This window comes from Ailuropoda melanoleuca, chromosome 3 (genome assembly GCF_002007445.2).
Source record: "Ailuropoda melanoleuca isolate Jingjing chromosome 3, ASM200744v2, whole genome shotgun sequence".
NCBI classification, from domain to species: domain Eukaryota; kingdom Metazoa; phylum Chordata; class Mammalia; order Carnivora; family Ursidae; genus Ailuropoda; species Ailuropoda melanoleuca.
In genome coordinates, this window is record NC_048220.1 from 64,723,542 (window position 1) to 64,743,137 (window position 19,596).

The 19,596-nt window shown below is 33.7% G+C and overlaps 1 long non-coding RNA gene across 9 annotated transcripts in view; it reads left to right on the forward strand.

The window, feature by feature from the left end:
- The window catches only part of LOC105240483, a 318,511-nt gene that overhangs the window by 265,483 nt on the left and 33,432 nt on the right, over positions 1-19,596 (forward strand). For all 9 annotated transcript variants that reach the window (XR_004624143.1, XR_004624145.1, XR_004624139.1 and 6 more), the window contains 3 exons: positions 12,867-12,910; positions 14,134-14,201; positions 16,186-16,320. This is a non-coding gene — a long non-coding RNA (uncharacterized LOC105240483). The remainder of the gene's footprint in view (positions 1-12,866; positions 12,911-14,133; positions 14,202-16,185; positions 16,321-19,596) is intronic.

A 19,596-nucleotide genomic window follows, 5' to 3' on the forward strand; every position in this document is an offset into this window, starting at 1 on the left:
TATTGTCATGAGGGAGTCACTGAAGTATTTCTATTGTGTAATGATCTGATCAGAGTTTTACTTTAGGAAGATGAAGTCAACAGTTGGCCATTCCGTGGATTATTGGGGAAGAATCCAGAGTTAAGAAAGTGAGCTAGGAGAGTTTTGAATGGTTTCTCATGTAAAACTATACTTTTGCCTTTACAGTGTCCATAGAACTGATTATATAAAACATTGGTGTAAAAGAGGAATTCACCACGAGAGAGATCAAATACTCACTTTGAGAACATTTTATGTGGAAAAAGTATGCACTAATAAAGAGCCAACAAAGAGTTACACCTGCCATGTCTGATGTTTTTCCTTTTTTAAATACAAGATGTCCTATTTACTTGAGTTTTTAGTATAATTGGGTGTTTAATATGCAAAGTTGAATATCAAAAGTCATTATAACCTGAAAATTATTCACAAATAAACCAATCAGTTATGAAATTAGTGTCCACTGAAGCATTTCCCCCAACAATTAACCCTAATGTCTACCTTGTATTTGTATAGTTCATTATCTTTCTAATTGTCAGATGTTATATGTTTGTAATGGGCCTATTGTTGTCTTCATTTTGATTGAGACATGATAATAGAAATTTAAAGTAGATGATCAAAAATAATTAGATTAATTACACAAATCAAGACTATAAATGGGTCCAATTGTAGGAAACTATAAAGAATTTGAAGGGGATGACTTCTTTGGAAAGAGCATGGCTGCGATTCTGATTGTCCCAAACAAAGGGGTATAGGTAGATGTGCTGCTCCTGTCCTTGAATTTTCAAGCTGGACTGCTAGGACAGCTTGAAATGTGTTCCTTGTAATACGGGGAGACAATGGATGAGGTCTGACGTATGTTGAAAAGGGAACTAAAGGACAAGAGTCTGGCAAAAGCAGCTTGGGTCAGAAGAGGAGGCCACATGAGGACTTCTGCCACAGTGCGAGAGCACTGCAGAAATTGGGGAGAAATACTAAGCCACGAGCCAAAGGATCACAATGATTGTGTCATGAGAGTTAAAATTGGAGAAATCCCGCAAGAGCATTCTCTACAACACAGAAAAAAATTGTTAGATTCAGGCATTTCCTTGGAAGAAAGAACTTGAAACCATTTCATAAGAACAACAATCATTTGAGAAATTTTGCTTTCTCTGGCTCCCTGCCTTTTTTCACATCTCTCTGAACTTAACTTGCTCTAACCTTGATTGGAAATGGCAGAAACTCTGGTTAGTAACAGAAATGATATAGACGTGTCATATAGATACCATATAAGGAAAGAGGGAAAAAGAACCTTACACCCTACACATTCAAGAGACTACAGAATTTTTCTTCTAACATATCTAGAAGGTGGATAGATTAACTTTAAATTAAGTTGAAAGTTTCAATTATTATCTGGTTCTGGGCATTCTAAATTATGAGTTGAAACTTGGTACCTAGGGTTACCAATGAACCCCTGGAGCCTGCCTCAACCTTTATCTGGAAATGGGGACTGAGGGAGAAAGGTATACACATCAATGAGACTTAAAAGGAAACTAAGAACATGATAAAGTTGCTTTAATAATTTCACTACAGGAGTCCTGCTTGTTTAACTTAATGATATGGTGTTGCCAAAAAAAAAAAAAAGAGAGAGAGAGAGAAATTGCAAATTATACAAGTGATGAAAATTTAAATGAAGTCAATGGAAACGTTATTAGGGTCTGATTAACAGATGAAAAGATAAGTAGCTCATATACATAGTTCTAAAGGAAAAATAATATTAAATCCACTCCTATAACAGCTATAGTCTCACCCTCCAAATAGAATTATATCAAAACTTCTGGTTAAATAAATATCCACAACTTATGTTATTTTTCTATCTAACTATTTTCACAGCTAAATCGTAAAGTGCATCATCATTGTATTTCCTTTCTTATAAGATCCTTATAAACTTTTCTTTTCTTGGAGCTAACCAATTTTTAAAAACTTAAAATTGCTTTTTAAAAATGTTTTACTAATACCATTCAAAGTTTCCAACAGAACTGTAAAACCTTTATTAGTATGGTTAAGTTTATTAGGTGTTTCTATCGGTGTTTTTTAAATTGGGTAAATACCTCACAGAATCTTTCATCTTTCTGCTCTAAGCAGAGCTCTTTGCCTTTAAGCCTGCTTCAGATCTGCCATTCTGGATTTTTACCTAAGCACTGTCTTGAAAAACTCTAGCCTCTATAATGTATTGGGTCCCCAGTTTTCCATAGCCTATGTTACATTTTCTTTTTTCTAAGTTTCCTTTCTATTTTCATAGAATATATTCTCCAATAGTTTTCTGCAAAGTATAAATGGGAAATAAAAAAATTTTTGAGAAAAAAATCAAGACTTTGCATATAGAAATATTCCTTTAATTTATTTTCAGAGCTAATTGAACTTTATCTTGTATAGAGAATTCTAGGTTGGAAATTATTTCCTCCAAATGCTGAAGGCATTTCTTATTTTCTTCATGTGTTCAGTGTTAGTCTTGAGACATCTAAAGGTCGTCTAGTTTTCATTAGTGTTGATGTACTTTTTTTTTCTTTCTGGAAAATTTTAATAATCTTATCCCTAGTACTCTGAAATATAATCAAAATGTTTCATATGCTGGTCTTTTTAATTAATTTGTGGCCCTAGGAAATTGGTCTCCTCATTTTGGAAACTTACATCCTTTAGTATGGATTTTCTTTCAAATATTATTTCTCTGATAATTTTCTCTGTCCATTTTCTTGTACTCTTTGTTTCTCTTCTGTTTATGAGTCAAATGTTGAACCTTGTAGATCTATCTCCTCATTTTTTAAAAAGATTTATTTATTTATTTGAGAGAGAGAGAGGGCATGCACAACTGGGGGGAGGCTCACAGGGAGAGGGAGAGAATCCAGTAGACTCCCCGCTGAACATGGAGCCCTAGGCAGAGCTTGATCTCACGACCTAAGCCAAAATCAAGAGTAGGGTGCTTAATGGACTGAGCCACCCAGGCACTCCATCTCCTCATTTTTGTTTTTTATTTTTTTATTTTTTATTTTTAAATTTTTTATTATGCTATGTTAGTGAACATACAGTACATCATTAGTTTTTGATGTAGTGTTCCATGATTCATTGTTTGCGTATAACACCCAGTGCTTCATGCAATACGTGCCTTTCCTAATACCCATCACTGGTGTATCCCAATCCCCCACCCCCCTCCCCTCTGAAACCCTCAGTTTGTTTCCCAGAGTCTCTCGTGGTTCATTCCCCCTTCTGTTTACCCCCCCCTTCATTCTTCCCTTCCTTCTCCTACCAATCTCCCTGCTATTCCTTATGTTCCATAAATGACTGAAACCATATGATAATTGTCTTTCTTTGCTTGACTTATTTCACTTAGCATAATCTCCTCCAGTCCCATCCATGTTGCTGCAAATGTTGGGTAATCGTTCTTTCTGATGGCTGAGTAATATTCCATTGTATATATGGACCACATCTTCTTTATCCATTTGTCTGTTGAAGGGCATCTCGGCTCCTTCCACAGTTTAGCTGTTGTGGACAAGGTTGCTATGAACATTGGGGTGCATATGGCCCTTCTCTTCACTACGTCTGTTCTTCACTACGTCTGTATCTTTGCAGTAAATACCCAGAAGTGCAATTGCTGGGTCATAGGGTAACTCTATTTTTTACTTTTTGAGGGACCTCTGCACTGTTTTCCAAAGTGGCTGTACCAACTTGCATTCCCCACCAACAATGTAGGAGGGTTCCCCTTTCTCCACATCCTCTCCAACATTTGTTGTTTCTTGCCTTGTTAATTTTTGCCATTCTCACTGGCATAAGGTGGTATCTCAATGTGGTTTTGATTTGAATTTCCCTGATGGCTAATGATTTTGAACATTTTTTCATGTGTCTGTTAGCCATTTGTATGTCTTCATTGGAAAAGTGTCCATATCTTCTGCCCATTTTTTGATTTGATTATTTGTTTCTCATGTATTGAGTTTGAGAAGTTCTTTATAGATCTTGGATACTAGTCTTTTATCTGTAGTTTCATTTGCAAATATCTTCTCCCATTCTGTGAGTTGCCTCTTTGTTTTGATGACTGTTTCCTTTCTGTGCAAAAACTTTTTATTGATCAGTGTGATAGATCACATTAATAAGAGAAGAGACAAGACCCATACGATCCTTTCAATTGATGCAGAAAAAGCATTTGATAAAATACAGCATCCTTTCCTGATTAAAACCCTTCACAGTGTAGGGATAGAGGGTACATTCCTCAATCTCATAAAAACCATCTTTGAAAAGCCTACAGCAAATATCATTCTCAATGGGGAAGAGCTGAAAGCATTTCCTTTAAGATCAGGAACTTGACAAGGATGTCCACTCTCACCATTATTGTTCAACATAGTACTAGAAGTCCTAGCAACAGCAACCAGACAACAAAAAAGAGTAAAAGATATTCAGATAGGCAAAGAAGAAGTCAAGCTCTCTCTCTTCGCAGATGACATGATACTTTGTATGGAAAACCCAAAAGACTCCACCCCCAAATTACTAGAACTCATAGAACAATTCAGTAATGTGGCAGGATACAAAATCAATGCTCAGAAATCAGTTGCATTTCTATACACGAACAATGAGACTGAAGAAAGAGAAATTAGGGAATTGATTCCATTTACAATAGCACCAAAAATCACAAGATATCTCAGAATGAACTTAACCAGAGAGGTTAAGGTTCTATACTCTAGAAACTACAAAACACTGATGAAAGACATTGAAGAAGACACAAAAAGATGGAAAAACTTTCCATGCTCATGGATTGGAAGAATAAACATAGTTAAAATGTCTATGTTACCCAGAGCCATCTATGCTTTCAACGCCATCCTGATCAAAATACCAATGATATTTTTCAAAGAGCTGGAACAAACAATCCTAAAATTTGTGTGGAACCAGAGGAGACCCCAAATCGCCAGGGAATTGTTGAAAAAGAAAAACAAAGCTGGGGGCATCACATTGCCTGATTTCAAGCTATACTACAAAGCTGTGATCACCAAGACAGCATGATACTGGCACAAAAACAGACACATAGACCAATGGACCAGAATAGAGACTCCAGAAATGGACCCTTGGCTCTATGGTCAACTAATCTTTGACAAAGCAGGAAAAAACATCCAGTGGAAAAAAGACAGTCTCTTCAATAAATGGTGCTGGGGAAATTGGACAGCTACATGCAAAAGAGTGAAACTTGACCACTCTCTCACACCATACACAAAGATAAACCCCAAATGGCTGAAAGAACTCGATGTGAGACAAGAATCCATCAAAATCATAGAGGAGAACATAGGCTGTAACCTCTTTGACATCGGCCACAGCAAATTCTTTCATGACACGTCTCCAAAGGCAAGAGAAAAGAAAAAATGAACTTTTGGGACTTCATCATTTTTAATTTTTTTTTTTATCTCTTTTCTTCCTTGTGAGCTTCTGCTAAAATATTATTTCTATGTTATTTTTAATTCCAAAGGCTCTTTTTTGGTCTCTAAAAATTCCTTTCTCTAGAATATTATTCTGAGTTCATGAGTGCAACATTTTCCCCTAATTCTTTTAGAATATTTATTATATTGTTTTAAATTTTTATTTGTACTCTCCATTTTCTTTGAGTTCCATTTTTTTTTTCCTGTTTGTAAGTGTGATCTTTATCTTTCAAGTTAGAAACTTCTCAAGTATTTTGATGATCTTAACTATTGGGACTTTCTTTACACCTGTGTGATAGTGAAGCTCTTAAGGAAGTTCTGCGCATGACACAGAACAGGACTATCGATTCTGACCTTCACTGTTGAGTGATTGGATGGGAATCAAGATGTGTAGCAAGTTTCTCTCCCAATAAAATGCCTTTCAATTTGTTTACATTACTAATTTTTTTCCATACCTTTCAGGACTGTGAAAAGTGGGAAGTGAAAAACTTTGCTGTCAGAGATGTGGGTGCCCTGGACTGTAGTGAGGGAAGAAATGAATCTGAGGTTCTGATGTTCCAGCGTGTAGAGCTTTCTTAATCTCTTGGCTTCCAAATGCAGTATTTCACACTCCTGCTCTTTGCTATCCCTGGCATCTTCAAATCCTCTGCTCCTTGGTTTAGTCTTTCCAAAGTGTATACACTCTGGCCTTCTTTATCTTTTTTAAGTCTAGCTTTCAAAAACAGCTAGTATCTCCAAATTCTGAGCCTGTCTCAGTGTGTAATCGGTTCACTTCTTCTGGATACCCTTGCTCAGATTGAGCTTTTTCCATTTGGCTGAATAAACCATCTGCTATCCATTTGCCAAAGTTTAATATCTTTTATATCTTCTGTCACTTCCTTCACTGTTTTCTTAGCCTATGGTTTTATATTATTTTATTCCTTTTTTGTCATGGATAGGAAACAAACTCTCGTGTGGTAAATTCAGTGGTTTCTTCTTAAATGGTCTTTTTCTGTGTGGGGATCTTCTTTATTTCCCCAAGTAATAGCGATAATAAAGGAAGCTAACATTTATTGTCTACTCCATAACAGGCATTGTACTAGGTATTATGCAAATTACCCCACATAATTCTTATGAAATCCTATAACATAGTACTATTATTATCCAGGACTTACAGTGAGGAAACTGAGGTTTACAGAGCTTAAGTGATTTGCCTTATGGCAGACAAGCAGCAAATAGATCTGCGGTTTTATCAGAGCCATCTGATTTTATTGACTTTGCTTTTAGCTCTTATTCAGCTGTGTATAATAATTGTCCATTAGTCAAGTTTTGACAAAGTCTGTATACACCATTCTAGGAATAGTTGGTCAGATGTTGGCAAAATTATTTTATTGAGTTTTGTTTGATTTTTAATGGCAATAGTTTTTTCTACAAGCCAGAGGAGACTATGAGTATTACTATCAGTATTTTTAACATTATTTATTAATCCATATTAATCCATTTTAAGAACACAGCCATGAATTTTAGGAACTTTACAATGTAAAACAATCATCACCACATATCTGTTTTAGAATATCTTTATTCCTTCAGTAAGATACCTTATACTCTCATATATAGTGAATCCCTATATCCACCCCAGCCACTAGGCAACCACTAATTTACTTTATGTCTCTACAAATTTTTCATTTCTGAAAATTTCACATAAATGGGATCATGATATGTAGTCTCTTATGTCTGACTTCTTTTACCTAGCAGAATGTTTTTGAGGGTCATCCGTGATACTGCGTATGTCAGTAGTTCATTTGTTTTTATCACTGAATAGCATTCAATTGTGTGAATATATCACAATAAGTCTACTTATTCACAACTTGATGGACATTTAATTTGTTTCCAGCTTGGGACTATTATGAATAATGCTGCCCTTAGTTTGTAAATTTTTGCTGGGTCATCTAATAGTTTTATATCTAACTTTCTGAGAAAATGCTAATCTGTTTTCCAAAGTAGTCACAGCTTTTAATATTATCGAGCACTTTTAATGCCTTGAAACCTTAACATTTATTCTTCTTTTCCTTGTAGTTCTGGTCATGGCCTAAATGACCCACAAAAGAGATCCTCTCCCTAAAGAGTGACCTACAGGATCTCTTTAAACTTCCTCTCTCCATTTTCACATTTTCTCACATTCCATTTTTCCAAACTTTCTTGCAGAACTTTTTAACTTTTAATTTTAAGTAAACTACTTTATTTTCTTTATATGTATGTATGTATATATTTATTTATTTGGAGAGTGAGCATGCATGAGTGGGGAGGTGGGGACAGAAGGAGAGGGAGAGAGAGAATCTCAAGCAGGCTCCATGCTCAGTGCAAAGTCCAATATGGGGCTTGATCTCATGATCAGGAGATCATGTCCTGAGCTGAAATCAAGAGTCAGACGTTTAACAAACTGAGCTACCAGGTGCTCTGAAGTAAACTGTTTTAAGTTAAACACGCACACACACAAATCCTAAATGAACAGCTTCCTGGTGCTTCACAGATTAACACATACCCATAAAGGCAACACATTTCATGATATGGGATAAGACCAGCACACAAGAATCTTTTTTGTTTTAAGATTTTATTTATCGGGGCGCCTGGGTAGCGCAGTCGTTAAGCATCTGCCTTTGGCTCAGGGCGTGATCCCGGCGTTCTGGGATCAAGTCCCGCATCAGGCTCCTCCGCTGGGAGCCTGCTTCTTCCTCTCCCGCTCCCCTGCTGTGTTCTGTCTCTCGCTGGCTATCTCTGTGTCACATAAATAAATAAAATCCTTTTTTTTTAAATTTTATTTATTTATGTGACAGAAACAGCGAGAGAGGGAACACAAGCAAAGGGAGTGTGAGAGGGAGAAGCAGGCTTCCCGCCGAGCAGGGAGCCCAATGGGGGGCTTGATCCCAGGACTCTGGGATCATGACCTGAGGCGAAGGCAGACGCTTAATGGCTGAGCCACCCAGGCGCCCCAGCACACAGGAATCTTGCTCATTATTCTACCCTCTCCCCATGAGAGAACCATTATTCTGCCTTTTATGATAATAGATTTGTTTTTAAAATGATTGATCCTTATATAAAATCAATTGCTTTTATTCTATATATTAGCTGTATTGAGCTGTAAGTTAAATACTATATAGTACACCCTGTTAAATTAAAATTTATTGGTTTTTATTATAGTCACATAGTTGTGCAACCATCAGCAGTATCTAATTTTAGAACATTTTTATCACGCTCAAAACCCACATCCATTAACCCATATCACTCCCTATGCCCTTCCCGTTTCAGTCCCTGACAACCATTCATCTATTTCTGTATTTATGAATAAATATATTCTGGACATTTTATATAAATGGAATCATACATTATATGTATTTTGTGACTGGCTTCTTTAACATAGCAAAATGCTTACAAAGTTCATGCATGTTATCATATGTATCAGTATTCATCCTTTCTTCAATGCTGAATAAGATTCCATCACGTGTATATACACATTAGGATATCCATTTATCAGTTGATGGACATTTATTAGTTTCCACTTTTTGGCTATTACGACTGTTGCTTCTATGAACACTTGTGTACATTTTTTTGTGGATGTATATTTTTAATTCTCTGGGGTATATATCTAGGGGTGGAATTGTTCCTTATATGGGAACTCTATGTTTAATATTTTGTGAAACTACTAAACTGTTTTCCAAAGTGACTGCACCATTTTACAGTCCCACCAACAGTTCATGAGGATTCCAGTCTCTTCACTTATCCTCCAACACTTATTACGGTTTGTCTTTTTTAACTATTTTAATGAGCTTCACATGGTATTTCATTGTGGTTTTGCTTTCCATATCCCTAATTACTAATGCTCTTAAGCATCTTTTTATGTACTTTTTGACCATAGATTTATATTAATTGGATAAATATGTTTTGAAATCTTTCCTGATTTTAATTTGATTATCTTTTTATTGATGTGTTGAAAGATTTTCTTATGTATTCTTGATACAATTCCTTATCTGATATATAATTTGCAAATATTCTTCCTAATCTCTGGGTTGTCTTTTCACTTCTTAAATGTATTTTTCTGAAGCATAAGATTTTTTAATTTTAGTGAAGTCCAATTTATCTAATATTTCTGTGTGTGTGTCTGTGTGTGTGTAGTGGCCTATCTAAAAAATCATTGTTAACCCACGATCACAAAGATTTACTGTTCTGCTTCCCTCTAGGAGTTTAATAATTTTTGCCCTTATATAGGTCTGTGATCCATCGGAGTTAATTTTCGTGTATGGTATGAGATAGGAATCCAACTTTAGTTTTTGCATGTAAGTATCCATTTGTCCTAGCAGTTTTTATAGAAACACGATTCTTTCCCCCTTACTTGTCTTGGCACCATTGATTGACTATCATTATAAGGGTTTATTTCTGGACTCTCAATTGTATTCCATTGATGCATATGTCTATCCTTATGCCAATACCATACTGTCTTGAATATTGTAACACCGTAGTAGGTTTTGAAATCAGAATGCTTGTGTCCTTAAACTTTGTTTCTCTTTTTCAAGATTATTTTGGCTATTCTGCACCCCTTGAATTTCTGTATGAATTTTAGGGTCAGTTTGTCAATTGTGTAAAAATAGCATCTAAGATTTTGATAGGAATTTCTCTGAATTTGCAGATCAATTTAGAAAGTATCACCACCTTAACAATTTAAATCCTCCATTCTATGAATGTGAATATGTGATGCCTTTCCATTTACTTAAGTCTCCTTTAAATTTTTCAATAATATTTTGTACTTTTCAATAAGAAGTACACTACTCTAATAAATTTACCTTTATGTATTTTATTTTTTCATGCTATTATAAGTTATTAATATTCTCTTAATTTTATTTTTATATTGTTCATTGAGAGTGTATAGAAATACAGTTGGTTTTATATGTTGATTTTGCATCCTGCAACTTTGTTGAACTCATTCATTAGTTCTAATAGTGTATTGTGTGAACTCCTTAGGATTTTCTAGAAATAAGATTTTGTCATTCAAGAACAGAAATGGCTTTCCTTCTTTCTTTGCAAGTGGGTGCATTTGCTTTTCCTGCCTAATTGCCCTAGAAAGAACCTCCAGTAAAGAATTAAATAGAAATGGTAAGAGAGGACAGCTTTGCTTTGTTCCTGATGTTAAGGGGGAAGTATTCGGTCTTTCATAATTAACTATGGTGTGAGCTGTGGGTTTTTCATAGATACTTATTATTAGATTGAGGATATTCTCTTGTACTTCTAGTTTGCTGAATATTTTTTTATTATTGCAGTGCATTGGATTGGATTGGATTTCTGCCTCTCTGTATTATGCTATGGTTTTGCCTTTCATCATACTAATAAGGGGTGTTATAGTAATTGATATTAGATATTAAAGCAAACCTTGTGTTCTTGGATAAATCTCACTTGGTCATGGTATGTATAATCCTTTTATATATAGCTGGATTCTGTGTGCTACTATTTTGTGGAGGGTTTTTACATATATAAGTTCATAATGGATATTGGTCTGTAGTTATTCTTTTTTGTGATTCATTTTTCTGGTTTTGGTATCAGAGTAATATTAGTCTCAGTGCTACCCTATTCTATTTCTTGGAAGATTCTGTGAAGGATTGGAATTAATTCTTCTTAAAGTATTTGGTAAAATTCATTTGCAAAGCCATCTAGGCCTCAGCTTTTCATTGTGGCAAGTTGGTTTTTGTTTGTTTTTTAAGTAGCAACTCAATGTCTTTTCTAAGTCATAAGTCATTTTTGTTGTTGGTATCTTTCTAGGAATTTGTCAATTTCATCCAGCTAATCTCGTTTTTTGTATAAAGTTGTTAATAATATTCTCTTGTAACCATTTTTATTTCAGTAAGGAAGTACTGGTGCCTTCTATTTTATTCCTGATTTTAATAACTTGAGTCATGTCTTTTTCCTTGGTCAGCCCAACTAAAGTTTTGTCAATTTTGTGGTCTTCGCAAAGACCCAGCCTTTGGCTTTGCTATTATTTTTCAATTATTTAGCTATTTTCTACTTCAGTTTTTTTCTCAAATCCTCATTATCTCCTTCTTTATGCTTGCTTTGAGTTTACTTTGATTTTTTCTTCTAGTTTTGTAGGATGGAATTGTAGGTTATTGATTTGAGATCTTTCTTCTTTTTTAATACAAGCATTTACTGATATAAGTTTCCCTCTGAACAGTATTTTTGCTGCACAAAATAAATTCATTTGTACTGTGTTTTTATTTCTATTTTTCTCAGAGTATTGTCTAATTTCTCTTGCAATTTGTTTGACAAAGAATAATCATTTTGAATGATTATTTATGAGCATATTGCTTAATTTTCACAAATTTGTGAAGTTTCCCAAACTTCATTCTGTAAACTGATTTCTAACTTTTTTCATTTTGGTTAGAAAACATAGTTTATATGAATTCAATAATTTTATGTTAGTTAGGCTGGCTTTCTTTCTTTCTTTCTTTCTTTTTTCTTTCTGGCTTCTTTCACTCAACATTGTTTTTGTGAGATTCATCTCTGTAGTTTGTTTGTTTAGCCTTATAATGCACCATGGTATGAATATTACACAATTAATTACCTATTAAATTGATGGGTAATGGTGGGTAAACTGTCTAGATTATCTGCATTATTTTTGGATTTTAAATGCATTTTTTTGGTGTGCATATGTATGCGTTTTTGTTGTGTATATAGCTTGGAATTGAATTACTGTGTTATGAGAATATATGTATTATGTGTGTGTGCGTGTGTGTGTATGTATTCAAGTTCAGCAGATAACTTAGCAGATAATTAGTTTTCCCACAAACAGCATATGAGAATTTTACTTGCTTCTTCACATCCTCACCAGCATTGTAATCTCACTATTTTTAATTTTAAAAGTTTTGGTAGGTATATAGGGCAATCTCAACATGACTTTAATGGCCTTTCTCTGATGACTAATGAGGTTGAGCACCTTTTCATGTTTATTGGATGTTAGGACATACTCTTTTGTTAATGGTCTACTCAAGAACTTTTTTGCCTATGTTTTTTTTTATCATATTGCCTATAATTTTTAGGAGTGTGTGTATATTCTGAGTATGCATATTTGGCATGTGTGTGTATGTACTGAAAATATCTTCTAGATTAAGGAGTTCTCATATTTTTAATTTGCTGTTTTTATTTGATTAGGTGAAGAATTTTAATAAATTTTGTGTCAATGGAGATGATTATATGAATTTTCTCATTTGTTCCTTAGCTCATATATTTATTTTTTAGTATAAAACTAATCTTGCACTCTTGAAATAAAATTAATGCGTCCAGATGTATACTTTAAAATTTTTACTAGATTAAATTTTCTATTATTTTGTTTAATATTTTGGGATCATTTTCACAAAAGAAATTGACCTATAATTTTCTTTCTTATGGTATTTTTTCCAGATTTGGCTCCAGAGTCATGCTGCTCTCACAGAATGACTTTGAAGGTATTTCTTATTTTTCTGCTCTTTGGGAGAGTTTGTTTAAATAGCCATGTTTCTTTTTACGTATTTGAAAAATTTACCAGTGAAGCAATCTGATCCTAAGATTCTCTCTCTCTCTCTTTTTAAAGAAGCTTTTATTTATTTATTTGAGAGAGAGAGAGTGAGAGAGAACACTAGAAGGGGGGAGAGACAGAGGGAGAGGGAGGAGCATACTCCCCACTGAGCAGGGAGCACAGTGTGGGGCTCCATACCAGGACCCTGGGGGTCATGACCTGAGCTGAAGGTAGATGCTTAACTGATGGAACCACTCAGCTACCCCCTTAAGGTTCTGTTTGTGGGTAGGTTTTTCTTTATGAATTCAGTTTATTAATAGCTATAAAACTATTCAGATTACTTATTTTTCAGTCAGTTTTGATGTTATGTTTTCAAATTTATTGGCATATTATTGGTCATAATACCCTATTTTTATCTTTTCAATGTTTCTATATTTGTGATGATATTCTCTTTTTGATTCTTGATATTGGTTATTTGTGATTTCTCTTTTTTTCCCCCTCGATCAATATTTCTGGATTTTCTTAATCTTTCTAAATAACCAACTGTTTGCTGTTTAAGTTTTTTTCTAATATTGGCATATCTCCTACTTCATTAACTTCTCATCTTATTTTTTTATTTCTTTTCTGGTACATTCTGTGGGCTTAATATACTCTTCTTCTAACTTCTTGAAATTGTTATCACAATAAATGATTCTTTTTTTTTTGCACTTAAGATTACAAATTTGTCTCTAAGCTTATCTATAGCTTTATAACAAAAGTTTCATATGCAATATTTGTAATTCAGTTCAAAATATTTTATAACTTCAACTGTGATTTCTGGTTAGTTTCGTGTGTTATTTAGAAGTGTGTTTTTTGATGTCTAAACATATGTTAATTTTCATGCTAAGTTTAAAAAATGACTTCTAATATTATCATTATGTTCTAAATAAGTATATATGCATGTATGATTTAAATACTTTGATATTTTTGAGACTACTTTTATGGTCCAGCATATATTATATTTATATATATATTCCATGTGCATTTGAAAATAAAGTACAATTAGAAACAGATTTGTAGTTTTAAATAAAGTCGTTTACTATTTGTTCTAATTTGATATATCTCTACTGATTCTATATCTTTTGTTCTAATTTGATATATCTCTACTGATTCTGTATCTTTCTGTTTTAATAGTTACAAAGATTGAAATTTAAAAATTTTCAACTATGATTTTGGATTGGTCTGCTTCTCCTTGTTTTGAGGTCAGTTTTTTCTTTATGTATTTTGAGACCATTCATTAACTGCAAAAAGTTTAAGACTCATATATTTTGGTTGGATCGCTCCTTCATCATTATTAAAAATAAACCCCTTTCATCTGTACCTGTGAATTGTTGAGAGAAAATATTTGAGAAAATATTTGCAAATCATATGTTTGATAAACTTATCAGAACATATAATGAACTTTCAAAACCCAAAAATATACAAGCAAAATATATAAGTGAGATTGGGAGTTTATTTAAAAAAAAAGATGTAAATGCAGTTCTTTATATAATTTTTAAATAACCTATTTTTAAATACATGTAAAAAAATCTAATTTTTATAATCATAAAAAATAAAAATGTACTACCGTATTTAAAGGGTATTCCCATTTATTTTAAAATAAAAGAAACTAGAAGTTGATAGCTACATTTCACCTATCACTCACTGTCTTCTTAAGCCATTAGCATGGGTCAAAGTTGACTTGAACTCTTTATAAAAATTTTTTTTAGGAGACAGAAATGGAAAAAAAAGATTGATAAATTATAAAAGACAAGAAGATTTCTATAAAGTTAAAATGTGGTACAATTAGATGGAAAGAAAATAACAATGTGTATTGTAAGGTTTTGAATGAAGTGATCTGCAAATTACCTAGGAAGTTCAGAAAGAAGGCTGGGATAATTTTAGTGACATTTTATTCCATAGCCATTTCCTGAAGTGTTCTTAGTAATATATCACATATTCTATAGATATATGACTGGCAAAACATAATGTCAAAATGTCCATAATATGTGATGAATTCTATTTTAATTTTATGAAGGCTTTTAGTGAAATCACATTGAAAATTTCACCTATTCTTGTTTGAAGAGTAAGACATCTGGCATTGGGTCTGAGATTTTTTGTACAAAGGAATTTTTTTCAGGAAACATCATATGTCTCTAGTACTGAAGAGTTCTTTCATTCAGTGACACATATTTATTACCTACTATGTGTCACACCTGTGCTAGGAACTGGGAATTTACAAGGGTAGGAAAATTTTATTAACCTTTAAGGTAATTTTTGGAGCAATGGTCAAATAACCCAGCATGTAATTTGATGTAACTGCTATAAATACTGTTATTAATAATAATAGCAGCTAATAGCAAAAAGCACTTACTATATTCCAGACTCTGTTTTAAGCATTTTCTGTGTATTAATTCAGCTAATAATAAAACCCAGGCTGCTCCTGTAATTCAATGAGTGGACAGCTCTCTAATCCCTGTGATACCATAGAAGGCTTCCTGCAGAAGGTGGTGATTGAGCTGAGTCTTAAAGCATAAATAAGGCCAAGAAAAGAAAGAATCAAAGAAACACTAGGGACATAGTCTAAACAGAAGAGCATTTGCAAATATATAGATGCATAAATCAGCCAGTATACTGAACTACGTATAATTTAATATATTTGGAGCTTTGGATACGTGGAAGAATGGTGGAAGGAAAGATTGGAAAATTCAACAATCAGATCATGAGGAACTTATATATCATGCTGGTAATGTTGGACTCTCCAGGAGGGGAAGGGGAGATAGTTAATAATTTTTACATGGAATTAACATAATCAAAATAATCATTCCACTTAGTGTGGAGAATGGATTAGGAGGGAAATGTTGGAGTCAGACAGTTTATGAGAATATTGCAGTAGTCAAGGCAGAGGATAATAGCCTGGGCTTCCAGCAGTGGGTAAAGGGATGGAGACGTGGACAAAGTTGATAGATATAAATACGTAAAAGGGGTAGGAAATGGTAGTCAATTTTTTCATCAGGGAGTGTAATGGGTAATTTTACGTGTCAGCCTGGCTAGACCACAGTACTCAGATATTTGGCTAAGCATTATTCTAGATGTTTCTGTGAAGGCATTGTTTAGATGAGATTAAGATTTAAATCAATAGACTTTGAATGAAGCAGATTATCTCCCATAATATGGGTGAGCCTCATTCACTCAGTTGGCCTTCAGAGAAAAAAGACTGATCTCCCCAGAAGAAGACGGAATTCTGCCAGCCAACTTGGACGTGAACTGCAGTTCTTCCCTGGATCTCTAGTCTGCCAGCCGACCCTGCAGATTTTGGACTTGCCAAGACTCCACGATCATGTGAGCCAATTCCTTAAAATAAATCTATTATATTACATATCTTGTTGGTTTTGTTTCTCTCGGGAACCCTACCTAATGTGGAGGGAAGGTAAAAAGGAAGAGTCTTGGTTTATTCCAGCATTGAATGGTTCGTGGAGCCATTAAGACATTGGAAACACAGGAGACATGACTTAGGAGGATATAAAGAATTTAGTTTTGAGATATTTAATATGAGATATCTGGGGGTGCATACAAAAGGAGGGGATCAATAGACAACTTTCATGCGGCTGAAAGTCGAGCAAGATGATATTTGGGCTACCTATGTCACTCTAGGAAGGGGCTTCTGTAGTTGAAAAAAACACATTCATAAAGACAACAGCAGCAGCAACATTGAGACATAGAGACACAAATTAAGAATAGAAGCCTGGGATAAGAGGATAAGAAAACTGACAAGAATCTTTTAGAGTTGAAAATAAAAACTAAAACAGGATGGTATCACAGAAGTCAAGAGAAGAGAGAATTTTAAGTAAAGATGAGTCAAATGCTATTGAGTAATCTAATTTTAAAATTAGGAAGAAGTCAGTGACCTAAGGAAGAGGAGTTTTCTAGAGTTATAAACTAAAAGCCAAATAGCACTTACTACAATATTTTCCAGAAAAGCAAATCACATTTGTAGCCAACATATAACCATATTTGTAATGAGATTAGGAGAGAAAATTTCATTTAGCATACATATATTGGTCTGCAGAATAACTCTGGGGCCGAGAGAGTCAGGAAACCTGCCAGTTCTCCCTTGGGCGAGCACTAGATCCAGAATTTGAACTTGGATGTCCAGTGTTCCATAGTAAACTCATAATAATACACTGGCTCCCAGAACTGTAAAAGCGAGGCAGGAACTCACAGATAGCAATAGCTGAACATGGGGGAGAGAAAAAGACAAAAGGAAAAAAATGGGGGAAAAATCATAGAAAAAACTCGTACTTGTTTATAAGAGAAGAAAAAAATATGAAGGATATCAGACTGGAGGATAAACAGTTTATAGCTGGCACATCCAAAGAATAGGACAGGATTCCCTAATTGTCGGTGTTAAGAAGAGTGTCCAAATACTTTTCAAAACAGCAATATAGAAAAATACCAATCAATTGCCCTTTTAAAATATTATATAAATTGTTTATTAGATTGAATGAATGCTGTTTTGCTTGTTAACATTTAGGACATAGATAATTTGAAAGTAAGATCTTAAGTAAAAAAATTTTTTAAAAATTAAAAAGTAAGATCCTCAGAATGCATAAATTTTGATATAAAAGAACTGTATAGATAAAACAATGCCTAAAAATACTTCTAATTGTATTTTTTAATAAAAAATACTGTTTGTGTGCTACTTATAATGGGAAAAAGGTATATCTCAGTATTTGAGATATCACTCTAGAATTAGCATGTTAATGCTTATTTTAATACTATCTAATACTGAAGTGTCATCACAATTTTTTTTTGAATAGCTGGATCAATGAAAATTTCAGGGAAATACATCAACAATAATTGCCCCACCGTCCAACATACAGTTCTTGATAATCTCTCTGTCTTTATTTTCTTCTGTTCCTATAAGTAGACATACATTTTAATTTTCAAATAAGGTATTTTATCCTGGTTGACTGGTAAAATCTGTTGTCTCGTTCAGATAAAATGATTGCTTTAGGTACTTTCACCCCATAGATCTTATTGTGTAATTTTAAGAATTATTCTGGAAGAGTATAGAATATCTTGATGGTAGTATTTTATTCATTATTTCTTTAAGAAATCTTTGGAATGTTCGTGGGATGAATATACAGATTTTTCTTCTGTATTTTCCCACTCCCTTCTTTGTGTCATACACCTCAAAATTGTTTGTATTAAGCAACATAGTAATGCCTGTCCACCAACCACACTCCATTTTGTCAACGTAATCACCAAGTGGATGCGTGCGTCATTCTATTATACTTGTAGAGAATTAGCATCTATTCTCCAGTTTCAAAAAAATGTGATGAACCTATGTTAGATATTATACTACTTATATGTAAATATAATTGAATTTGCAAACCCTCTTTTGCTAGTCAGGTTGTTTTTAATTATTTGTAATTTTCATTTTTTTACTTACTAAATAAATTATATGTTATAGTTACGTTTACGCCTGACTTCCATTAGTAATTATAGTTTTATATCTCTTGCAGCATTCTTAGACCTTTCCATACTGGTTGAATGGTTATTTAAGGCAATCCAGACAGGAGGGAGATAAAACATAAATGAATGAACTTTAATTAAACTTGTGAAATAAATATTTTTTATTACCTTGGTGTTGTCCTCTCAAATTAAATAGGTTAACTAAAATCCAGAATATTTCTTCATGCATCTCTTTTTTTCTGAAATTCTCATGAAGTCATTCCAATAATTTAGTAATTATTCCTTTCAAAGAAACAAGCTATTTATTTCCTTTTTTGGAAGTCATTTAAATTGTGTGCATAATTTAAATTATAAGTTATATAAATTTTATTTTATTTTTTTTAAAGATTTTATTTATTTATTTGACAGAGACAGCCAGCCAGAGAGGGAACACAAGCAGGGGGAGTGGGAGAGGAAGAAGCGGGCACCTAGCGTTGGAGCCTGATGTGGGGCTCGATCCCAGAATGCTGGGCTCACGCCCTGAGCAGAAGGCAGACGCTTAATGACTGCACCACCCAGGCGCCCCCTAAGTTATATAAATTTTATAACCTCTATATGAGTGAGAATATATTTGCAAATGTAGATAAATTTTCCTCAGCATATACCCATATTTAGCACAAATTGCGTAAGGTTGACACAATTTAACTGAATACTTGTTTTTGTAATTATTCTTCACTCTGTGTACAACATTTACTGAATTGTAAGTTTCCAGGTATGGGAATGGATCACTGATTTCTAGCAACAAGATGGAAAAATGAGTGGAAGTAACTTATTTTACACATAATTGTAAAGTATTCCTTTTTCAACAAGCACTTTCTTTGAAATTGCTATACAATGTGGTAGATTTAGTAATATATTACTTTGTATGATAACGAGCAACATTTCCAATATAAGCACTTCAGAAAGTGGTCTTTATTGGAGGAAACAGACACTGAAGTTTATTTCCAAAGAGCTGTCTCTGTGCCAACAAGAAAGACAGCAGGCATTACACACCATTTCCTATCACTAAAAGTTATAAAGTAAAATATCTTTTTTTCAGGCCTATGTGGAAAACATGGAATTTTTCTTTTAAAATAAGAATCCTATGCCTAGTTTTTTTGT